Source organism: Anser anser, assembly GCF_964211835.1.
Source record: "Anser anser genome assembly, chromosome: 7".
In the NCBI taxonomy this organism is placed as follows: domain Eukaryota; kingdom Metazoa; phylum Chordata; class Aves; order Anseriformes; family Anatidae; genus Anser; species Anser anser.
In genome coordinates, this window is record NC_139727.1 from 11,416,932 (window position 1) to 11,442,556 (window position 25,625).

The 25,625-nt window shown below is 39.1% G+C and overlaps 1 protein-coding gene across 8 annotated transcripts in view; it reads left to right on the plus strand.

The window, feature by feature from the left end:
* Nucleotides 1-25,625, plus strand: part of GRID1 (glutamate ionotropic receptor delta type subunit 1) — a 601,199-nt gene that overhangs the window by 154,377 nt on the left and 421,197 nt on the right. The gene's annotated exons all lie outside the window — the stretch shown is intronic.

Below are 25,625 nucleotides of genomic sequence, written 5' to 3' on the forward strand. Positions count from 1 at the left end.
GCCCAGAAATTTCCAAATGCTCCATATCATCATGTTAGCCTAGCCAAACATTATCTCTGCATATTGCTACCTGATCACTGGATTAGACCTTTATTCATTCTTTGGCATTTGTAATTCCTGTTTGGGAATCTTCTTGCAAAAGTGGGCAGTGATGACAGCAACTTTATGGGGACTATAAACTCATTGCAAGTAGGTCAGCAAGCATGTATCAAGATAACATGCCTAATACAAGCTGGGTTATAATCAGCTACCTAGGAGGTAAACAAAATTCATCTTCCCACCCCAGTCTGCCAATTTATCTGTGTTTCTAGTGGACGGTTGTGCTTATGTTATCTAGAAATGTTTAATTTATAATTAACTTTGTTTTGTAAATTGGTGAAATAAGATGACATCTTGTCTTCTCTCCATGCCACTAGCACTTTGTGAATCAATATACATGAATTGAGAGAAGTTTCTTAGCTCTAGCAAGGAGATGGCTGCAGCAGAAAAAGATAGGAATCTATAAAAACTTGATCAACATAGAGAGGGATCAACTGCTCAGTCTATTCTAACGCGAGCACTAGGGTTTATCAGGTGAAACAAGGAGGTGGCAAATTTGAAATGAAAGAATGTGGTTTTTCTTGCAGCAGATTGCTGTGGAGGTAAAATTTGACATCAACACAGGGAAGACTGGTAAAGCTCATGGTAGATAACTGTGCTGAAAAAATACATAGCAACTATATCCATGTCAGGAAACCCTAGTCTGAAAATGGTTGGATTCCTGAGCCATGCATACTACATTGAAGTTAAGAAGTTTATCTTGTCCATATTCTCTTCTGTAGGAATCCTTTCATGAACCATGGTGTATAGAAAGCACTGATATTTGAGAGCATGAACATATGGGTAGAAGAAAATGTATAATTTTTACCTGGAAGAATGACAAGTTTGTCCATGGCCAAACTAGTGATGAAAATATTTATTGACTATGTCAGCCATGTTAGGTATAATATATGATTTGGAAGATATTTGTGAAGTTTAGGTAGTCAAGATTTAAAAACATTTCTGAGATAATAGTGAAGTCACAAGAAAAACAAAACTAACAAAGAAACAATGAACCACAACAATCGTTTGTAGCCTGTAATCTGTTTTCCTGTTCTGCAGTTCTTAGGCATACTATACCAATCTTTGCATTAATTCATTTATCAAGAAAAACACAAGATACAAAGAATGCTTTTGACAGCCAGTAAATGAATACTTTGCTATCTATATCTTCTATATCTGTTTCTGTAGGAAAAATCAATAGGAGATTGAATTAGCTGAAAAATGCCAGAAAGTATATCATGTTCTGGAGTATTTATGCCAAAGCATTGCCAGACTGGAAGATGATTTTGGTGTAGTGGGGTTTAGTGGTTGGTGAGATGATGAATGTCCGAGTGTTTCAGAACAGAGATCTAGAATAGATTGGGTGTCAGAATATGAATTAGAGTGTGTATTTGACTAATCCTTTGGTATTATAAGCCTCTATTTCAATAGCTGAAATACACAGCTCTTCAGGAGAAGTGTAGTAAAAAATTTGGTACTGTCTATTTTTGTTTTATATCTTGGTTTTATCTGTTGTTTTGAGATAAAGTCTGCATTTCAATCTGAAGAAAAACACAAATACAGACAATCTAAACTCGTTTCTTCCACTTGCAGTAAATAAATTTGAGATTCCATTGTAGAACTCAGAAACCTTTCTGAATGTTGTCCACACTGAGCCTGCCCACAATACAGCTAGTTCTGCTTATGTTATTCTTAATTTGCAGAAATGCATTATCCTCTTTACATTTTTTTTTTTTAATTTGTTGTTCCTTTTGTAACCTAAGGAATCTCAAGGGACATCTGGAGGTCTTTTCAATGTTCAGGAAAGAATGAGGAAGGACTCTGCTGCAAGAAATTAAATTGCTGGTGCAGGAAGTAGTTGAACACCATGAGGTGCTGCACAGCCTAAAGAAGTAGTACAAAACAAACATGCCCTGAGTAGGACCCTGTCAAAGTGCTTGTCTACGTTAAGGATGTGAAAGAATTCAAATACCAGAGGGAAGAAAGCTTTGAAAGGTAGCTGTTTATCACACATGCTTTTGCTCACTCCTATTTAGAGATGCTTGCAGCTACTTTCTGTTCAAGCCATACAAGATGCATAAAGAGAAGCAGATTGCTTACAGGCTGGTATCATAACACATTTTAGCACAGAGAGCACTGTATTAGCTCCCTTTTAATTCTGTGCATGTCAGTACCTTGCCCAGCTAATACTGCCAATATGATTTCCCTGGAAAGCTTTAAACAATATGAAAAAGCACTTTGGGAAAGCTTGTAAAATTCAGTCAATTTGTCACAGTGCTTTATAGTTTTATCACCTTAGTCAGTGGAGACTGAGTGCTGCATATCCAAACCAAAAATAACAAGCTGGAACCATTGCTGCTTTTACATGTTCTAAATAGTCTCTGATACACAAACACCATGTAAAAGTGCTGCCTAAAATTGACTGTGATAGTAGATACATCAAAAACTACAAGGCAGATAGGCCATCTGGACAGCAAAGTAAGCTTCTGGAGATGATTGTTCTTATTCTTCTTTTGAAGAATATTCTTGGTTTTGATAGCAAATATTACTGCTTCAGTAAGTCTCTCTAGCTTCATTCAAAGACAAGCTAAACAAATTAAGTAAAACATATGTCGTGGTGCCTTTAAATGCACGGACAAACAATTAACATGGGGTAATGATACACTAAAACTATTTGTGGTAACTCTCAGAATTAATGTAGATATTGTGAAGATTTTGTGAAATTGTTACCTTTTGTTTTAGTGCTAAATGTTTGACAGACATGCTCCTGTGATTAGAAAGGATGAGAAATATGGAATTGCTGGTTGTAGGGGCTTCTAGAATTATTATATATTTTTTTAAGAAGACTGGTTTGCATGCATTCATATGAAAGTAGCATGACTTTGATAGCCTAACAGAAAACTACAGACACGAACCAAACAACATAGTAATTCTCACATTGAATAGGTAATATCAAGGGGGTAATATCTGGATGTTTTTTTTTTCATATTCTGAATCCACATTTTCAAGGACTAATTGGTTTTATCTAAGTCTCAAATGGGCTGAACCTCCCCATGCTCCAGAGTCCCATAAGACACTAGTGGGAAGCAGCTCTTACTGAAAGTCAAGAAGATTAAAAGGAAAAGCGTTATTTTTTGACTTGATTTGGGTGAAGCAGCAAGATGAAGCACTGCCCAAGGGAAACACTGAGTGTGTAGTAAAGCAATCTAAAGATAGCCTTCAAAATTCAGTATCTTATTTTTGAAACCATCATGTCTTGTCTTTTGTCTTAGCTGTTACAGAAAACACCTCAAACAACTTTTTCTTCATTTTCCCCAAATAACAGCACTTTTATAGCAATGTTTCACTTCAGATATTCACAGTATCTTGTACTCAAATTTGATACTGTTGTGAAACAGCTAGTCTCACTACTTGTATTCTGACATCCTCTTGCTGTACTTGTCCCAGCAGACCTTTCTTTATTTATTTGCTTGTTTTCATGCAGACAGCTATTCCAAGACATTCTGCAAAAGAGAAATGTGCAGGACTCCTTTGACACAGTGACATGTCAGTCTTGGTGTTCAGGCAGCACTTGGCTTGCATTTGCTCTACAACTTGTGTTGCACTTGCTGTTGCAGCACTTGGTCCTCTCCCATCTGCTCTTTACTAAAAAAGCAAAACTACCGTCTTTTCACCATTCTCTCATCCTTTGCAGTTTGACTTAGAAACAGACATTCCATGAAATGCATGCATATCGTGTGGATACGTGTCTGAGTATCGTGTAATATGGGCTCATTGTGGCAGAGCAGTCTGTTTCCCAGTCAGCTGTTCCACAGAGGCATGCCATGCAAGCTGTATGAAATATGGCTGTCAATGAGTAGCTGGTTTACTGATTACTCTTTTTACAAATGATACATTTCCTTTTGTTGTTTTTGTTATGGTTTTCTTATATCCTTAGCTAGAAGATAGCAAAGCAAGCAGTAGATGTGGCATTTGGCACAGAAGAGAAATGCCAAGCGTGGGGAAGGGTGAAAAAACTACAAAAATTTAAACATATTACAGGGACAGCAGATCTGCTTCACTTTAGGTGTTGCTTGTACACTGTTCTGAATCTATTGTCTGTGTAGCAATTGTCAAGGAGAGAAGATGAGAGAATGGAGTGATTATGGTTATCATTTTTTTTTATTTTCTTCCATCTGATTATTCATGATGTTTACAATATCAAAATTAACAGCTCTAAAAAGAAATAATTGATAGGCACTGTGAGGATAATGATATTATTGTGGGGAGCTTGGTGTGCAATAAATAACTTGAAAGGAATCTGAAATTGGAGATGAATGGGTCAATGGGAGGAAAAAAATCAGTAACTGAATGTGATTTATAAAGTTAAATATTTGTTAACATTATATTTCACATGCAGAATAAAAAGACAAGGATACCAAATCTGAACACTTGCAACATTTCAGCATATTTTAAATATAATGATTACTGTAGTTATTTAGCATAATGACTAAAATAGTTGCACAAAGTACCTTATTTATAGCAACATTTGTAATTAGGTACTTGAACATTTGTTATTTCAGACAGGAATGTCCTGTAGAGCTAACCCATGTGAAAAGAATTCTCCAATTAAGTAATTTACATATTGTGCTTGTTTCTGTGAAAAAATGAAAAGAATTTTCTTTTTCTTGCCAGTTGTTTTTACTACTAATTTTATTTTTAAGGAAACAGTGTAAAATAACTTTCTTATTTAATTCTTAAATGAGACTTAGACTCAGGGAATGTCTTCAGAGAATAAACATCACAATTATTTTCCAGTTGGAGCTCCCTAAATATTATTACTTCATGGGGATTACTTGATACAAATCTGGTCTTGAAAATTGTTTTTATTGCTTTAATTCTCTTGCTCTTTTCCCTCTTTTTCTTTCTGCTCTCACCCCCAAAAATAAATAAATAAAAACCCAAAACACCCCCAAAAATAAATAAATAAAAACCCCAAAACAAACAAAAAAACAACCAATCCAATACCTAACAATAAATACCTGGATATGAGATACTCCTCAAAATGAATCAAGTTAATCTTTTGCAAATTAAATATTATCAAGTCCCTTAGCAAGTTTTCTCTTTCTTTCAGCAAAGTTAAATTAACGTAAATTAGCAAATGAGAGGTGATTGTGACTGGTGCGCAAGGCACAGTCTGATGAAGACTATTCAAATGCACATCAAAGCTTCATCTAAAGCCTTGGATTGAAGGAAACTGCTTTGCTAGCATGAGCATTTTGAGTGCCAAACATAGAAAATGAATTAAATATTTAGGTAACATAAAGATTCTCCTGACCTCTGCTGAAGTAGTTTCTAACCCCGTTGGGGCTGAAGTTTTTGTATGCAGAGTTCCTCCCAGTCCATAGTTCTACCACTGATGATGCACAGGACGTTGTCTTGGAGGGTGAGAAATTTCAGGTCATATGCTAGCTCGTCTGCTCGGTTTGCATCAGACTGCTGAACTTGGGTTTCCTGCTCCCTAGGGCTGTTGTGATCACTGATCCTTTGAGTTAAAAGGGATCATGCCTGACCTCCTTTCTTCTCTTCCATCTGACCCAGCTGAGATACTCCATAGATTTTGTTCATATCTGTAGTCTCTGTCAGCACCATAGCTTTGTGATTTGCAGTTGTGAATACACAAGCTCCCCTTGCTCAATCTGAGGAGTCTGGGTGCCGATTGCAGGGCTGCGGGTTCCTCTTGTTGAAGGGAGAAGTTTGACACTGTGATGGCTATGTCCAAGGAGAGATTTTTCATTTTATTAGGAAGGCTTGTTTAACACTTAGTACAACATAACATCTGATTTAAAGACTGTGTAATGTGGGTTATAAATGTCTTTCTGATTGAAATCCACTTTACTACTTTTAGTTTAAGTGAGGGTGACTGCCAAGGAAGAACACCACTACTGCAAGCTTTCCTTTCAAGCTCTGAAACACCTCAAGAGAAATAGAGAAGTTGTGAAACTTCTACTTTTCTCCAGTGAAAAAAGTTAGTGTAGGCAACACCACCTAGGCTCCCATTCCCAAATCATTTTGCCAAAAGTGAAGGGATGAAGGAGTTGTCATGTGGGAGGTAAGTAACTGTGGTTCTGGGCTCTGAGTTTTGGACTGGCTGCTGGGTTCGGTCAGCAGAACACTTGCAGTGTTGTGAAAATGTTTATTAATAATAATAACAATGCATTAATGTCCTTTATGACAGCTTTTATGCCTTTATTTAAGGGTGGTAGTGACCCAAACCAAATCAGGAAAGAATAATAGTATCAAGCTCAAATTTTAAATATTTACTACTGTGAAAACATGTCATTCATGCCCATTAACACTGATGGTAGGTTACAAAGAGGAGAGTTTGACCTTCTGTTTTCTTAGCTGTCAAATACTGTTAAATGCTTATATATACTTCTGTTTCCAAAGATGCTTCATTCTTCTGTAAGAAATGCTTGCTTCTCTTATTTTTCTGAAGAAGCAAAAGATGTAGCTTCATATAGCGCTTCACACCTTGCTGGAAAGCAAGGAAAGAGACCCTCCTTTGAGCCCTATATGTCATACGCACAAACAGCTGAAGCTGTTTCTACAGCCCCTTAAAAACATGATTAAAACTTGATTTTAATCAGAAAATACCTATTGGTTGAGATGGTACCATCAGCAATAGTCACTCAGGTCTATATAAGACTTTCCTGAGAAGGGAGCTGAATGTAATTTCAGATAATGAATAGCCTGCTAGTTAAGGTTAACCATTGAGGGCTGTGAAGTCAGGCTATTTCTGGTTGAATATGTAAGTGTATGGTGTCACAGAGTTACACAAACACTTGGCATCCCTTGAGCAAGGCACTTGCTGGGATATGAGACCCCAGTGTTCTAAATTGGTCAGAATAAAGCTAATTTGTGAATAGAATCATAGGATCATAGAATCATGGAATATCCCGAGTTGGAAGGGACCCATAAGGATCATCAAGTCCAACTCCTGGCACCGCACAGGTCTGCCCAAAGGTTTAGACCATGGGACTAAGTGCACAGTCCAATCTCTTCTTAAATTCAGACAGGCTTGGTGCAGTGACTACTTCACTGGGGAGCCTGTTCCAGTGTGCAACCACCCTCTCGGTGAAGAACCTCTTCCTGATGTCTAGCCTCAACTTCCCCTGCCTCAGCTTCACACCGTTCCCGCGGGTCCTGTCACTGGTGATAACAGAGAATAGGTCGCCTGTCTCTCCACTCCCCCTCGCGAAGAAGCTGTAGACTGCAATGAGGTCCCCCCTCAGCCTCCTCTTCTCCAGGCTGAACAGGCCCAGTGACCTCAGCCGCTCCTCATATGTCTTACCCTCTAGGCCCTTCACCATCTTTGTCACCCTCCTCTGGACACTCTCCAACAGTTTAATGTCCTTTTTGTACTGTGGTGCCCAGAACTGCGCACAGTACCTGAGGTGAGGCCGCACCAGCGCAGAGCAGAGGGACAATCACTTCCCTTGACCGACTAGCGATGCCGTGCTTGATGCACCCCAGGCTACGGTTGGCCCTCCTGGCTGCCAGGGCACACTGCTGGCTCATATTCAACTTGCTGTCAACCACAACCCCCAGATCCCTCTCTGCGGGGCTGCTCTCCAGCGTCTCGTCTCCCAGTCTGTACGTATAGCCAGGGTTGCCCCGTCCCAGGTGCAGGACCCGGCACTTGCTTTTGTTAAACTTCATGTGGTTGGTATAGATCAGAATAAAGCTAGTTAGTAGATAGAATTTGAATGCTGTGGTCATCAGACTACTGGCTGATCTCTGCATGCCTCTCTCTACCTTGCAGTTCAGGATTTTTTCCCCTGAAAGTGCAAATTTCCAAAAGTACTTGGAATATAGGGTGTAAGTTTCTTATCCTATTTTATTTATGTGCGAAAGGCTGAAGGCCTCTGGATATTTCTTCACAACAATCCCGCATCTCTCATCTTAGGACCTTTCAATGACACTCCCAAACGCAGTGTCATGGGAAGGGGAATATTGTAAAGATTTGTGCCTGACCTATCTGTGCCCCTTTTTGTTAAGCCCAAGACCTGATTGTTAATTGAGAAGAATTTAAAGCTTTTTTTTTTTTTTTCTTTAGCTGAATTTTAAGAGTCTATTTAAAGGCTGTATTTGAAGAAGCAACACTATATCCATAACATAATATTTTAGTAGGCATTTAAAATGTAAATAGTGAACTCTGTGAAATATTCTGTTGGCTTACAGAACTAATAAAAACGAGTAATATTTCAAAGCCATCCCCTTTTATTTTCCATGCTTTTCCCATAAGCTGTCTAATGTGTCTAAATGTTAATCTAGAACATACATTCTGATTTCTAAGAAAACACATTTTAATAAAAATTATCTTGCATTTCTAAGTGTCATACTCTTTTAGAGTACAGCTTATCACAGCATGATGGCTTTTGAAACATTATAGCACAACACAAATGTGGTGCCAGGTAACATGACTAATACTACACAGTGTAATTAATGTAATACTTCACAATGTGAATGCTTTTTATAAGAAACAAAAACGCGAGTGCAGTTTTCAAAGATAATTAACAAGTAAAATAACCTGAAAGGGATGTCATTTAACTGTTACTCAGTGGAGCAAACAATGTCTGTAAGACTTGGTAACGTACATCTCACATGCTTGCAGACTGTGCTTTTGGAGTTGTGGATAAATGTACCTGAGGAATTGATAGCAAAACTGAAAAAAATAGAATAATAATAATAAAAAAGATAAATTTATTTAATTTGTAGAAAACAATTGCACATTGCTTGAACATAAAAAAAGAAAATAAGTTTTTCTGGAATTTGTTGATTATTTATAGCTAAGCATCTCCAGTATGGTGAGATTTATGTGAGGTAAATAGAAAATCATTGTTGCTTTTATGCAGTCATTGGGATTTGGCAGACAATGTTGAAAAGTGTCTTGTAAAAAGCAAAAAAAACTCAACCTTGAAATCAGAGTTTAATCAGGGAAAAAAGAAGGAGCCTGTCTTCAGAATATAGTGTCTTGTTAACTTAACTTTATATTCTTAATTGTGCTCAGTCTTCTTGTAAAAGGGATAATGTCAATTCTCAACAATAGCACAATTGGACTTTTGCCTTAAAAAATTCCCAAACTTAAAAAAAATCCTATGAATTTCAACTTCCCCAAAGATGAAGGTCAAAGAAGCCCAGGAGGAAAAGTGTGAAGAGAGGCTGGGGAAAGGGATTATGTACAGTTCCTGGAACTGACAAAAATCCTGGTCAGACTGCATATTCTTTGCTTCTGCACCATACTCAGAGGAGGCATTGTATATGATGTGAAACATGGATGAGACTTGTTTCTGTTTGGCAGTCAAGCAGCTACAGTCGTTTGCAAACAAATTTCTCCTCTGCTGCAGGCCATAAGTCAGCAAACCCCAGAGTTCAGCTGAAGTTAGTAAGGCTTAGTGATACAACTAAATGAACCGTTCCCCTGGGTCTTTTGCTGAATATTGTGCCTTTTAAACCTTTGCAGCATCTATACGCCACGTTCCTCTTTTATACAGTAAATACCAGTATCTTTGTCTTTTGTTTGTTTCTCTGAGTGGAGCTCTGTCCATGCTAGGATCCTGCTGTGCTGTCCTCACACAGATTTGCTTGCTGCAGTGGAGGATGGGGCCCTAAATAGGGTGGGCTCCTGCTACAGGTGCCAGAGCAGGTTGTTTTACTCTGCAGTTGGCTGAACTCACAAGCATTTCGGGAAGCTGGGATTGCACAGCCATCTAATAGACTTGGCTGGGCAGCCAGTACGTAAATAGTAACATGAAAGAAGGATTCATAGCATGAGCCTCTTAGAGGCTATCTGCTCCTGGGGTTATCCGTAACATCCAGCCCCAGTGCCTTGTCGGCTGAAGAAATCCATATTGTCATTGTCTGCTTTTGGTTTTGTGACTGAATTAACAATCACAATTACTTCCATACTTACTCTGACACCTTCAGTACGTGAACATGCAGGGTGAGATTTTCTCTGTGTGTGTCTATGTATATAGCCAGAAGAAAAACAGCTCCAAAGTGAGAAAGATGTTATTTTGGTGAAACATTTGTCTTTCTATAGTAGCAGACATAATGAATGTAAAACCTTAGAGGAACATTTAACTACTCTAACGCTATATTTTCATAGTTAGCAAAGGAGGTAACATACGATATTTGCTTTACAAAATTCAACCCTCCCGTGTCTTGTCTGGAATTTAAATGCACCTCATTACTGTCCTCAGTTATTTTCTAGAATGTCTTAATTTAATTCCCATCCATTCTCCCCTGTGGCCTTCAAAGAAAAGAAAATAGGTGGGGCAGACAAATTGGGAAGTAGAAAAATATTCTTTGTCAGCTTTTCTGATTGTGTCAGGTGCACTGCAGAAAAAAATAATCTACATTATCTTCTCATCCAAGTGGAATGCTAATCAATATCAAGGACTAAGAGAACAGCATTTGACAAATACAGGATGCTACCAACAGTTCATATTTTAAAGTGATCAGTCTTTTTAGATGGCGAGTCTTTTTTGATAGCAAGTTGCTATTAACTGTAGTTTTAAATGGTGAAGTCTTGAAGAGCACCACTTACAGCCCTGAAAAGGAGACAGCACTGAACTATCCTTTTACCTTCTACTCCCCCTTAAAATAAAAATGTATTAAAATGTATTTCAGGATCAGGTAGTGCAAAAAAGCCTTCCTCATTTAACCTCTTCGCTTAGAGAATGATCATAATAAATTCTGTTATTAAGGCTCTTCTTCTTTATGCTATATTTTTCCTTTCTGGACAAAGTTTTTCATACATTTGTATTCAGCATTACATTAGTACATGACATACAGAGAATGCAGTAGTATTAAAACAAGTTACATAGGACAGATTAAACAATCTCAAAAATAAAAGATGTGCAGGTATCATCAGGAATATTTTCTGCTTTAGATAGTTTTTACTTTCTAAAGAATATTTGCTATCACACTGGCCTACAATCAGTATCATAGAATCATAGAATCATAGAATATCCTGAGTTGGAAGGGACCCATAAGGATCATCAAGTCCAACTCCTGGCACCGCACAGGTCTGCCCAAAGGTTTAGACCATGGGACTAAGTGCACAGTCCAATCGCTTCTTCAATTCAGACAGGCTTGGTGCAGTGACTACTTCCCTGAGGAGCCTGTTCCAGTGTGCAACCACCCTCTCAGTGAAGAACCTCTTCCTGATGTCCAGCCTCAACTTCCCCTGCCTCAGCTTCACACCATTCCCGTGGGTCCTGTCACTGGTGATAACAGAGAATAGGTCGCCTGTCTCTCCACTCCCCCTCGCGAAGAAGCTGTAGACTGCGATGAGGTCTCCCCTCAGCCTCCTCTTCTCCAGGCTGAACAGGCCCAGTGACCTCAGCTGCTCCTCATATGTCTTCCCCTCTGGGCCCTTCACCATCTTCGTCGCCCTCCTCTGGACACTCTCCAACAGTTTCATGTCCTTTTGTACTGTGGTGCCCAGAACTGCACACAGTACTCGAGGTGAGGCCGCACCAGCGCAGAGCAGAGGGACAATCACTTCCCTCGACCGACTAGCGATGCCGTGCTTGATGCACCCCAGGCTACGGTTGGCCCTCCTGGCTGCCAGGGCACACTGCTGGCTCACATTCAACTTGCTGTCAACCACAACCCCCAGATCCCTCTCTGCGGGGCTGCTCTCCAGCGTCTCGTTGCCCAGTCTGTACGTATAGCCAGGGTTGCCCCGTCCCAGGTGCAGGACCCGGCACTTGCTTTTGTTAAACTTCATGTGGTTGGTGATCGCCCAGCTCTCTGATCTGTCCAGATCTCTCTGCAAGGCCTTTCCACCCTCATCCGAGTCCACAACTCCTCCAAGTTTGGTGTCATCGGCAAATTTGCTCAGAACACCTTCTAGTCCTACATCCAAATCATTTATAAAGACATTGAAGAGGACTGGCCCTAAAATAGAGCCTTGAGGGACCCACTAGTGACCATCCGCCAGCCAGATGTGGCCCCATTTACCACAACCCTTTGAGCCCTGCCCATCAGCCAATTGCTCACCCATCGTATGATGTTTTTGTTAAGTTGTATGCTGGACATTTTGTCCAGTAGGATCCTATGGGAAACTGTGTAAAAAGCTTTGCTGAAGTCCAAAAAGATCACATCAGCTGGTTTCCCTTGATCGACTAGATGGGTGATCTTATCATAAAAGGAAATCAAATTTGTTAGGCAGGACCTACCCCCCATGAACCCATGTTGGCTGGGACCAATGACTGCATTGTCCTCCAGGTGCGCTTCAATAACTTCAAGGATCATTTTCTCCAGAGTTTTACCAGGCACTGACGTGAGACTGACAGGCCTGTAATTGCTAGGGTCTTCTTTCTTACCCTTCTTGAAAATTGGCACAACATTTGCCAGCTTCCAGTCCAATGGGACCTCACCAGATTCCCAAGATTGTTGAAAAATAATTGAGAGAGGTCCTGTGATGACGTCAGCCAGCTCTTTAAGCACCCTGGGATGAATCCCATCCGGACCCATGGACTTGTATGGATCCAGGTGGAGCAGCAAATCCCGCACACGTTCAGGGTTGGTTTGGAGTTTGTCATTCCCACCGTCATGGTCCTCCAGCTCAGGGTACCCTGGGTCCCGAAGCCCATCATCAGTGTTGAAGACAGAGGCAAAGAAGGCATTAAATGTCTCTGCTTTGCCTATGTCATTGTCTGTGAGGAGACCCTCCCCATCTAGTAGCAGACCTATGTTTTCTTTGGTTCTCCTTTTTCCGTTCACATATCTAAAAAAAAACCTTTTTTATTGTCTCCCACAGACATGGCCAGCTTCAACTCTAGTTGGGCTTTGGCCACACGAATTTTCTCCCTACAAACACGAACAGCATCCCTGTATTCCTTCCTCGTCGCCTGACCCTCCTTCCAGCAGCTGTACACTTTCTTTTTTCCCCATCAGCTCCAGTAGAAGATCCCTGGTCAGCCAGGCCGGCCTTCTGCCCCGCTTGCCTGACTTCCGATATGTTGGAATCGCCTGATCTTGAGCTTTTAGGAGGCAGTGCTTAAAGATGGACCAGCACTGATGGACACCAATGCCTTCAAAAGCAGTATCCCGGGGACCTTGCTGACTAGTTCCCTGTGCAGCCTGAAGTCTGCTTTCCCCATATCCAGGGATAAAGTTTTGGTGGCAGTTTTCCTTCTGTCACCATAAATTCTAAACTCAACCACTTCATGGTCACTATGACCGAGACGGCCGCCAATTGCCACGTCTCCCACAAGACCCTCTCTGTTCTCCAGCAACAGATCTAGGAGGGCTCCTTTCCTAGTTAGCTCCCTTAGCACCTGCACCAAGAAGTTATCATCTAGGTGGTTTTTGAACCTCCTGGACTTGCTCGTGTCAGCCGAGTGGTGATCCCAGTTGACGTCTGGCAAGTTAAAATCCCCCATTAGGACGAGGGGAGTCGATCTCGAGGCATCTCTTAGTTCTGCAAAGAATAATTCATCAGTGTTGTCGTCCTGGCCAGGTGGTCTGTAACAGACTCCCACAACGACATCCCCTTTATTTGTTCGTCCCTTAATCCTTACCCAGAGGCTTTCAACTTTGCCATCGCCAACTTGAAGTTCCACACAGTCCAGCCCATGCTTCACATACATCGCCACCTCGCCACCTTGCCTACCCTGCCTGTCCCTCCTGAAGAGCCTGTAACCATCTATTGCAACACACCAGCCACAGGACTCATCCCACCAGGTTTCGCTTATGCCGATGAAGTCGTAGCTGTGGGACTGGGCCAAGACTTCCAGCTCGTCCATTTTATTCCTCATGCTGCATGCGTTTGTGTGCCACACTGGCCTAAAATCAGTAGAAATCTTCAAGTCTAGAAAAAGTAACACCATACCACCTCACTCCTTTTTAGTATGTTGTGAACTAAATGTGAGCTCCATGTTTTCCATTTACTTTTTTTTTTTTTTTTTTTTTTTTTTCAGCAAGGTGTATAGTAGGGGCAGCCTCAGTTGGGCAAGAAAATGAAAGCAGGTGACAGTCCCCCTTATTAGATATGTTCTAATTATAAATTTAGATATGTTTTAATTATAAATTAGATATGTTCTAATTATAAATTTAGTCTCTTGTTTTCTGTACACAATGAAATGGGATTTTTACAACTCACTTTCCCCTTTATGGCATATTACTGAGAAGTGATGTCTTCAGAGAGCTTATTGCTCATCATCTCATACTGTGACAAGTGAGGTCAGGTAATTAATGGGGAAATATTTTACAGCACATTTATTATTATTATTATTATTATTATTATTATTATTATTTAAATGAAAAGTTCCATGCTTTACCCAATATTGGGAAAGAAGACATGAACCCAATTTTGAAAATTCTCATCACATTGTTTCTGTAGCCTTGTATCGTATAATGGTTAAATGGAGCACCTGTATATTTTCTGTGGGGCAATGATATGTACTTGAATTTCCTAGGTTAGTATTTTTGTGTAATAGACAGTGACTCTCTCTAATTAGTGTCTGTAGCTAACAGACAGAGCAAAAGCCATGCTGCTATAGACACTTAATATTAGAAGTTGTCCTGATGCTTGGAATTGAAGCAAGTGTGTTTTTGCGTGGAGGTTTATATTTCTTCCCTGCTGGTACACCTGTGATAACCATCAAGTGGTGGCTGTGGTGTTTGGCCTTGATGTTCCTTTATGGATCATTGCTCAGCTGTAGAAGCTCTTTATGCTCCAGGAAAACTTTAACAAAGGGAAGAAAGGTTTGGACAGTGCCCTTGCGAGGTTTGTGTGTCCATGCCTGCTTTCCGCTTACCAGAGTGTGCAGGCAGCTGTTGATGCTACAGCCCATGATCCTCTGTCCTGCTCCCTCTGGGGATGTGCAGCCATGGCCTGAGAGCCCATCTGTCCTCAGTAGTGCCTCAGGTCCAAGCTGGAGCTGCACCTTCTTGTTTGTGGATGGGAGTTAAGGCAGAGTCCCGTGTTTGATAAGATGCCAGCTAGTTTAAGAAAACATGAAGTAGTGTCTTTAATGTGCCTGATTACTGTTTTGGAGAAAGGGACGGGGTCAGGAGAAAAAGAAATTGAAGCTCTCCTCCTGTTTTATCTGTTCGATTATACTTCACACTGCATTTTGTTCTTTACCAGGAAAAGGAGCTATTAAAAAGCAGTCAGTGAAGTGTCAGGGTGGTCCATTTACCATGTAAATGTCTATAAAGGAGTACAGAGTCCATAATTAAATCTGGTGCATATTGCTCCACATATTATTATTATTACTATCGTGTAAGTTACTTTATGGCATAAGACCTCTCTTCATGGGCTGAGATCCTATTCTGCCCACTGTACAAATTGCCTAAAATTTCTGTCCTTGTGCATCTTGTCAAGTACAAGATGCAGGCACAAAGGTAAAACTCTTCAGGCCTCTTCCTAAAGTCTTGAAGAGCTCTCTGTGTAAGATCACCCTTGAACAAATAAAAATTTCTTTCTTAGGAAACTTTTATTTCTATATGTGCCTTAGAAGAAAAGACGTCTACCTCCTTTTTCTCAAGGTATACTTTACCACAGTAAGAGGTGTACACTTTCTCTACTCTAATACCAGCTTCACATGGCTTAATGCTTACTAATGACTTCAGCTTGGCTCTGTGCCGTGAATCCACCTATGTCTGTAGACTTCAACAAACCAAACTGGGAAGAATATTGGAAATCTAGCTAGAAAAACCCTCTTTAACTTCTTTGGCAGAGTGCCTGGAATGGAAGAGAGAACACAGAATCAAAATAAATTACAGGATTCAGAATTGCATTAAATTAGACCAAAGAAATTGCTTTCTCCTTGTATTAGTGGCTACTGATAATTTGAAACACTTCAGCCCTTTGTTCACTTTGTTATTTTAGAAGAAATGGAAATAGAGATGTAAGAACAGAAACCTTGAGTAATAGTACCAATGGTTATCTAACAAAGTGGTAACTTAAGCTGAAATGTTTTGGTTCAGTGAAGACTCCCTAGAGTAGAGTTAATTTTAAAAGGAGTAAGAGGGATCATAGGATAATGGTAGTGTTGAGGGAATTTTTGAAGGTCCTCTTGTCCCCTTGCTCAGAGCAGGGCCAGCGGAGACAAGGTTGCTCAAGACCTTGTCCAGTTGAATTCTGAGTGTTTCCAAGGGTGTAGATTCCACAATCCATATGAGTATCAGCAGGCAAGGTATACATTTCTCCCACTTGTTAAGGGGGTCTTCACCACAGTTTCTTATGACAGGAGTGCATTTTTATTTATTTATTTATTTATTTTTCAGTTAATAAATAACATTGATCTGTCTCTGTGAAGAAAGAGGTTATTTCCTGAGATGTTCAAATGTTCATTGTTTGAATCAATATTCTTTGGCCATTGTTCAGATGGTCGACCAAGCTATTTGTCTTCTCTGAGGATTAAGAATTCCCCAAAAGAGGTTAAGTAGGTTCAATATAAAGTGAATACTAGTAGTCAGTGTATCTAAATTGCGCTCAATCAGCAAATCTGATCAGGTTATTTGGCTCATCAGCTTCAAAAATAACTACAGCTAGAGAGTTTGAAGTTTGTCTAGTACAAGCATGCAGACCTGTCACAGAGTTCTGGATGCAAAGATCTTTCCACAAGGTTAGACTGCAACTTCCCTTTGAAAAAGTTGACCATGTTCGTAAAGTAGGAAAAATAGTTCAGAAACGAGAATAATCACTAATTTTGTCCTTGGCTCAGTGGCAAAAAAATAATAATAATAAAAAAATCACTGTATCAACAATAAAAGAGACATTTATGGTGTATATAACACAAAGGGGATCTCTTCATTTCCTGTAGGTGAAGATAATCCTTCATTTATTGTGCAAATATATAATCCCAGGGGTGAGGATTTGTTGCAGAAAGTGAAATATTCACCTCAAAACAATAAATCAAAGGAACTTCAGTCCTTAATTTTTATACAATTGTTAATCTTGGATTCATTTATAACTGGCAGAATCAACTTCTTCCTCTCAGTGCTCTGCTTGTCAATAAATGCTTAAATAAAGAGAATTTCTAGATATGGACAATAAAGGCTTTATAAATGTAATACCAAACATTTTGTCCCATTGGAATCGGGTAAAATCCAAGGGGAGTAGGTTTTAAAAGGACGTTCCTTGGTTCTTGTCTGCTGTCCTGAGCATCTGAATAGTTTATTTTATATATTTATTTGTTTATTTTATCCTGTGCATATTTCATTGGCTGTGAGTCTCAGAGACTTCCTTCAGCATTTGTTTTCCAATCTCTCTCTCTTTGTCTTCCTTGATGGCTTTGTTGTAATGGAAGGAAGATGCAGTCCGTTTTCTAGGAGTTGTCTGGATCAGCATCCTATTGTTTCAGAAGCTGGAGAGGTTCAGAGTAATGAATGCAGTGACACAGTGGAGGAGACAGATAAGTGAAGTTATCATTATTCTGGAGCAAAAAAGAAATAGTGTAGACATGCCTGTTAGTACTAGGGGAGAGAAATGAGTCTCCAGAGAGTAAATCAAAGGACGTCCTTGGAAAAGAAGGGTGGCACATTCCCTTGTAGTTCACAGGAAGCTAGAAGAGCATAATTACTCTGCCCTATTAGAGAGGATGAGTAAATGACAAGGCCCTCCTTCAGGAAGGTCACAGCTCTTTTTCAAGGATATTACTTTGGTCCAACTATGAATTAGAATTATTATAGTTATTATAGGACAGTTCTATTTTATAGCTATTTTTTTCTATAATACATGCTACAAGTTATTTTATTTTGCTATTTGAGGCTTGCTTTACATAGAGTGGAGCTGGCAATTTCAGAAGCTTGCTAGCTTTTGTAACTCTGAAGCATTAGCATATGGCTATGTAAACTACAAATAAGTAACTTGAGGGAAGAAAGGATTTTATGGTTGCTTATATGAAAAATAAATGAGAGATTATTTGTAAAGAGGGATCTAACATAAGTTTAATTGAATTTCTTTGCATTTAGGATACAAGAAATTAATAATTGCAAATTTAAGTATTTAATGGCTAGTGGTAAACAGTCTTTCAGTGAGAATAATGGGCTAGAGAGATTCCTGGAAAAAAGAGAGTTTACCAGTATGTTTCCTGGATATTTCTTTGAGATGACCAGAATGCTTCCTGATGTTTTATGATTTTTTGTTATAATTTGCCCCTAAACAAAATTCTGAGGCAGAAAAGTGATATTCTTAGCAGAAAGTTGCTATCCTTATTTTAAAACTGGGTAACTGAACCACAGGGTGGACTGTGGTTTCCTAATGGGAAAGAAGATTTGTGAGGCAGAACTGAAAGTTGTAACTTGTTTTTCCATGTCCCAGGCTAACATCCCAACTCCCAAATGTGTCTGTATTTTAGATTGCAGTAGAATCTGGTGGTTTGGTTTAAACAAGCTGGCTTAGACATTGATAACAATTACTATGGTGGAATGAATTTCATTGCAATCCAGATTACTTTGCCTTTCATCTCTATAGGTTATATGCAAGACTACTGAGCTTTATGAAAGCTTGGTTTCATATTCCTAGTCTAGCTAATGGAAAGGCAATTTTAGGGTCTATCCACTACACTGAAGGGTTTTGTATAACCATACTCTGTTGTACAAATGTACCCTGTTCTGTGGAGTGGGAAAGCATGCTTTGTTAGGTTAAGTCTTCTTAACTTCTTAAGTCAAGCCCAGGAGCTATATAATTCAACCAGAGTCATAGAATCATTTAGGTTGGAAAAGACCTTTAAGATCAAGTCCAACCATCCACCTAACTACCAAGTCCACCACTAAACCATGTCCCTAAGCACCGCATCCACGTCTCATAAACAGCTTGAGGGATGCTGGCTCCACCACCTCCCTGGGCAGCCTGTTTCAATGTCTAACCACCATTTCTGTGAAGAAATTCTTCCTGATACCCAGTCTAAACCTCACCTGGCACAACTTGAAGCCATTTCCTTGTGTCCTATCACTTGTCACCTGTGAAAACAGACTGATAACCTCCTTGCTTTCAGGTAGTTATAGAGAGTGATGAGGTCTCCCATGAGCCCCCTTTTCTCCAGACAAAACAACCCCAGTTCCCTCAGCCACTCCTCATATGTCTTGTTTTCTAGTCCCTTCACAAGCTTGGCTACTCTTCTCTGAATGCATTCCAGCAACTTGATGTCCTTGTAGTGAAGGGCCCCAAACAGCACAGTACTTGAGGTGCAGGCTCACCAGTGCCAAGTACAGAGGGACAGTCACTTCCCTAGTCTGGCTGGCCACAGTATTCCTGCTGCCATCGGCCTTCCTGGTCCCTGGGCCAGTTCATGTTCAGCCAGCTGTCAGCCAGCACCCCTGGGTCCTTTTCTGCCAGGCAGCTTTCCAGCAACACTTCCACGAGCCTGTCCCACTGCATGTGCAGCACCAGAACTTAGCCTTGTTGAGTGCCACAGCTGCATGTGGCCCATCAATCCAGCCTATCCAGATCCCTCTGCAGAACCTTCCTGCCCTCAGGCAGATCTTTTTTTTTTTTTTCTTCCGGAGTTCCAGAAGATCTCTGTTCACCCAGAATATCCTGGTTCTGCCACGGATAATGGATGTGTAATGTTGCTTGGGATACTTACTCACTGCGCCCTGCAGTTCTGCTACTGTGAACTGGAATCAATGTTTTCTTGCCTCTGGACAGTGCCACAAGACTACAGTCATGTCTGTAAAATGCCTGGAGCCAGGGGGGAAGAAAGTCATAAAATTAAACATCTAAGTCCCTTAGACCATTGATGCTTTGCAGCTTTGTAACAACCCAGACTGTTTATTGCTGTAAAATAGAAAATGAATATCATAAAATCTCTACATCCTGTCAAAGTCTAGAAACGCAAGTGTAGGGGAATGTTTGTAGATGAATGTAGATGAATGTTTGATATTTCTCTCATTTATTGTTTTGAAACAGAAAAATAAATAGTGTATTATTGCTGTACATATAATCTCAGTTACTGACTTATAGAGTAAGGTTGCAGCCTGCTCTATGCCGATTACTGATGTGATCTTGCAGAGGTTGGGTAGCGTTGTCAAATAAATTTATTGATGAGTTTTCTCCCTTTTATCTCCTTAGCATAGCATTATACCTTTTTGTCTAAAATTCCTTGTTTCTTCTGCTGTGGTAAAAGTGACCACAAAATTTTGGAGTGAGTATAATTCTATCTTAATATAATCACCTGAACGTAGGGCTGCCAGAAGGCTGTGTATGTCCACGCACATAGATAGATATGCAAGTGTCCAGTGAACAGAGAATTTTAATCAAGGAATACTCTGAAGCCAAGAGCTAGGATTGCATGAAATTTAGTCACTCTCTGCCCTGTAGTAACTTAAGATTGAAACAATTTTCTAAACCTTGGCTCCCTATCTCGGGTAGCTAAAGGCTACTGGAAACAGGCTTTTCAGACCATCTTGCTTTAGAACGAAGTAAACAATCATTTAAAGGATTAGAGAACGGATAGAGCTTCTTCCCCTTACATGCTGTTATGGATAATCTTTCTGGAACAAAAAGACACTGTAGAAATGATGGAAAAAATGGTCTGTGACTAGATGGCTGAGGTGATTGATGAGAATATAGGATATTTCATGTTTCTGTCATTTTTTAATCCAGAGCAGGAAAAAGTGCTATGTTATGACAGTTGTTGAGTGGTCTGTGCAAAATAAACCACTGCTCTTTCTACAAAATCTAAAACCTGTGTCAAAAGTTTAGATTAAATTTTAAAGCTACTTAGTATTACAAATGTTTACACTAATGCCAGTACAGTATGTGAGGGGAATTCTGGAGGCCGGAGTGAGAAATAAAAAATATTATTCTGAAACTGGAAAGAAACCATTGACATACCTTACAAAAAGAAACTACTTACAAAATTTCTAACAACAAAGACTTAATAAAATAAAAACATTGGGGAAGGGTTAAAAATAGGACAGGCATTCTGACGTTTGAGGAAGTATTTCTCACTCTCCCAAGAGATTGAGTTAGTTTATTCAGGACACTTTTTCACGCTTCATCAACAGATCTTTGACACTCCTTTTGTTAACAACTTTACGTTTTCCTGAGCTGGACTGAGGAGGAGAATGTTACATCTGAAAGTTCATCTTTCATTACAAGTTTTGTACATTATCCATGTAAGACATTCGTTAACACATAATGCAAGATGCAAATTAAAATAATCTAATAAACTAGCCCATTACACAGCATAAAATAACACGTCTCTGTTTTGTAAACCTAATCTTTGTAAAGTCTGCTGGTGTAGGCACTCAGATCAGTCTTCTGTGCCAAGAGTTGTCCTAAGTTTCCAAGTAATCATGTAATTAAGCAGAGTCAGCAGTAGTTTTTTGATCATGGCTTCTTCGCTTTGTTTTCTTCCTTAATTACTAAGGTCGGAGTCAAAAGATCTTGTGAGTAGATGTGATATGTTTTGCCCTACAGGTATTCTTTGAAATTCCCCACTGTGTGCCTTTCCCATAAGTTTCCTTTCTGACCAAGGGTACCACGGAGGTACTCAGAAATTCACTCTGCAGTGGGTTTTTCTTTCCCCCTTGACTGTTACTGGGGAACTTTAAATCTTGGACTCTTACAGACTGATGAAAGCATGTTTTGCATTTCTACACCTCTTGCCTTGATGTCAATGTTTGAAAGCAAGAAAAGACTCTATTAGCTTAATAGGTTTGAGAATGAGAAATGCCCCCAAACAGATATCTGAACTGGAACTGAAAGCCTTCTAATTACCTGGGCAAGAGCAGAAATTATGCTTCATGAATCATTCAGAACAAGCATGCTTGTAATCTTCTTCTTGATTATACTTTTCAGTTGATACACTGAAAACACCCTCCTTCCTCAGTTCATTTTGTTGGTGATGAGTTTCTTTCTGCCAGAACTAGGGCTGAGCTGATCCCTCCTGCCTGGCTCTGAAAGGTTCATCCTCATCGCTTTGATTCTTTAATCACGGTGAATCTGAAGCTCTATAATGGAACGGAAACATGTCATCTTAGATGTTAAGATGATGCACGAATATATCACTATTGATTTTCACCAAGCAAAACCTTTAATTTAGCATATTAATATTTATATGAAGTGAATTTGAACTTTAGCTGTACTTAATTTAGTGATGGCCTAATTACACAGTTCAATACAATCTAATAATCGAGGCTAATGTACAGGACAGTAGAAGATTTTTCTTTGCGATTTAGCTGGCAGCAAACACTAATCTTTGTGTTTGTTATCAAAAAAGAAGACATCTGAATCTATAGCAGTATTTGTCTTTTCCTGGCACTCAGTTCCTGCTTTCTGTGCATGTCAGAGTTTGGTTTATTGTTTCCGGTTGTTCTGTGTTCCTATCATTCATTTTCATTTCTGTGTTTTTTCCCTTCCCTCTGTGACTCATGGCAATAATTTATTTTCCTCCTAGGCTGGTAAACAACATACTGATGTGTATATTGAATCTCATGCAGGACATTTTTGTTAGATCAGAAGCAGTGACTCAGCTTTCTCCAGCCAGCACAGGGCCAGCTGCTGAGTCACTTTGGCAAATGTCTGGGTTTTGGACAATGGTGATGAATGTGACAGTAATCAAAGAACCCCTAGAATATAGCTGCTGTTTGTTTTGAATTCTTTAAAGGCTGATACAGGTACAACTGGAGTGAGAACAAGTTTGTATGAGTGACCTTGATCATTTAAGATCCTGTGATCATTTAAGATCCTGTGATATAAAATAAAACTTGGTTGCTGTTCCATTATGAGAAGACACTTCATAAACTGAGTTCATTCTAGGCATAGATGCTGAAAAGGTAAATCAGGAATAAAATCAGCTTGCTCATCTTTATTATTGTACTTTATGTATTTGTATAAAAAGTTAAGGAGAAATTCCTCACTTGTTTTACATGCGTGCATATTTTCTTTATGTTGTATACTGTGCTATTTTAGACTGCTTAAAAACATCCTTTACTAATAAACACGGACTAATAATTACTGCAATGCAATCCCACCCCCTGTTCCTCCTTCTTTCTTTGTCTAAGTGGCTAAAAAATGATGATTCCAAGTCATCAGTCATCATGAGTAAAAACCTGTTCTGGCACCATTTTAGATTTCTATTCTGATATCTCTGCTTAGATGAAGGCCTTAATAAAAAACGAAATTAAAATAAGGGGCATTGCAGTGGCTGCTAGAGACAGATGGTGTTAATTGATTTCATTTCTTCCCTTCACTTGCTTTCTTAAACAGAAAGACAATAATTGTTCGTTATCAGAACAGAATTTTGCTTGTCACTGATATTTAGAGAGGTTAGACTTAAAGCTCTGTACATTTTAAGATTGTAAATAGGATAATGCTGTAAATGTATAACCTTAATACATGAAGATTGACAGGACTGATCAGATAAGTAAGAATGTTCTTTTTGTGAATTTCGTTTTGTGAATTTACAATTTCCATTTGTTTGCCTGCAAGTCTGCAAGGTGGCGGGTTTATTTATTTATTTAATACTGCAGAGCCCTATGCTGTTATCAAATTAAAGTGATTTAGTTATAGTTTATCACACATTGTGGTAAAGGAAACCTGTTGTGGATGGCAAATTTAAATAAAGGAAAGAATTTTTTCATATAAAAAAAAGACAATTTTTTAAACAAAAATTGAGTGTTATGCTGGAGTTTAGGATACAAGAACTGGTAGAATGAATTAACTGAACTAAGCCAAAGTACTGCCACGATCCTGACTTGTTCTTAATTCTTTTGTTCTCCTTTATTAAACAAAATAAGCATTCCCAAAAGGGAAAATATAAATGTATCCTTGGATAGGTTTCTAAATCTGTGGCTAGATTATTTGGTCTGCTATACCATGCATTTGGTCTTGCTTTCCTTGTAAATAGGCATTGGAAATCAGATGTCATATAATACTAATGTAATATAATAATAATCCAAAATTATATTGGATGTACCACAATCTTCAGTGATATCTGTTCCTTTTGGAAAAGCTATGTCTTTGAAGAGTGGAAGGTCATCTGATCTCAGAGAGTATGTTCGGAAGCTCCTTTGGAAACCTTTGGAATATCACACCATTTCTGAGGCCTTCTACCCTTTCTGAATTGCAGCTTATTCCTGAAAGATTTGCAGAACAAACCTGAGTTCACAGAGTTTTACCATTCCCACTTCACACACATTTACTCTTCTGTCTAACTCAGGGACCACTCCCTTCATTTTCATACCTCTACCATGACACCCTGACTGGACAAAATTCGAAGAAAAAGTGAAAAAAATAAAAAGGTAAAAGAGTCTGTTTGAGTAAGTTAGTGCAGCAAGGATCAGCTCATAAACTGCAAAACAGACCATCTCCAGAGCAATGGAAGTGTCAAGGCACATCTTATCATGTCCGCTTCTAACATGTATCCATGGAATCCCAACAACAGAAATCTGTTGTAGGGCATAATATGAAGTACTCTGTTGTAATGTGATACTGTGAGGTAAATACAGGAGTGTACTGGTGAATCTCATAGAATTTCAATCTTTAGATTTAGATTTTCAGGACAAACTGTAACTTTCTTGTCTACATGTTTTGTTTATTCTCAATCCCGTAAAGGTGAATAATTCTTTTAAAATTGCTTAACTGAGAGCTAGTGAAAATAGATATATTTTGAAGTTAAAGAGCAGGAACTGATTTTGTTTAAAATAGTTACATGGCAACTTTCTATTGTTCCCTTGCTGTTTTCCTTCCACTTTCTTTTGGCTCGTCTCAGATTGTTGCATCTCATCCTTCATGTCTTTTACTGGCTGTTACACCTAGCGGATTCTCTTTGTCAGGAACTGTCATTCATTTTATGTCTGTACAGGGCCTAGCACAAAGAGGACCCAACCTTGTCAAAGTCTCTAGTTGCAAATAGTAATGCTAATAATTAAAAATGGCACAAGAAAATTGGATTGAGACTGGAGTTTGTATGAAACATAATATTGAATGTAATAAAAGAAAGTCTTTAACATATAAATAGGTTTGAGAAGATACAGAGTAATCAAATTCAAATGCATTTTTTTTTTAGTACTTTTCATGTCGTGTCTCCCAAGGTACTTTACAGCACAATAATCATGATTAACTCTGGATTTAATCAGGGAACTAGTACAGCAATCTACAAAGTGGGACAAAGAGTTAGAAGAGTGTGGAGTTGGTGAGGACCCTAGTGACAATGTAACAATTCATGAAGAGATGTCAGTGAAACCCAGAAAGTGCAGGTGTGACAAAGTACCTGGGTAATCAATTCAGTGTTTCAGAGGAAAATTTGGAACAACAGTCCACAAACATTTCTTAGATAACATAATAATGTGAGAATGGGAGGTATGGGTTATGTGTTTTGTTTTAGGATGCTGCTGACACATTTTAAGAGGAATTATAGCACATTTCCAGGTTTGCTTCAGATTTGCTTTTATAACTGTTTTTAAGTGCAAATATCTCTCAGACTTGAACTCTATGAATTGCAAGTACTGGTTTCTTGGCAACCACATCAGGAGTTCACTATTTGCAGTTAGAAAGGAGGGTGTGTTTTCAAATAGACTGGGAATTT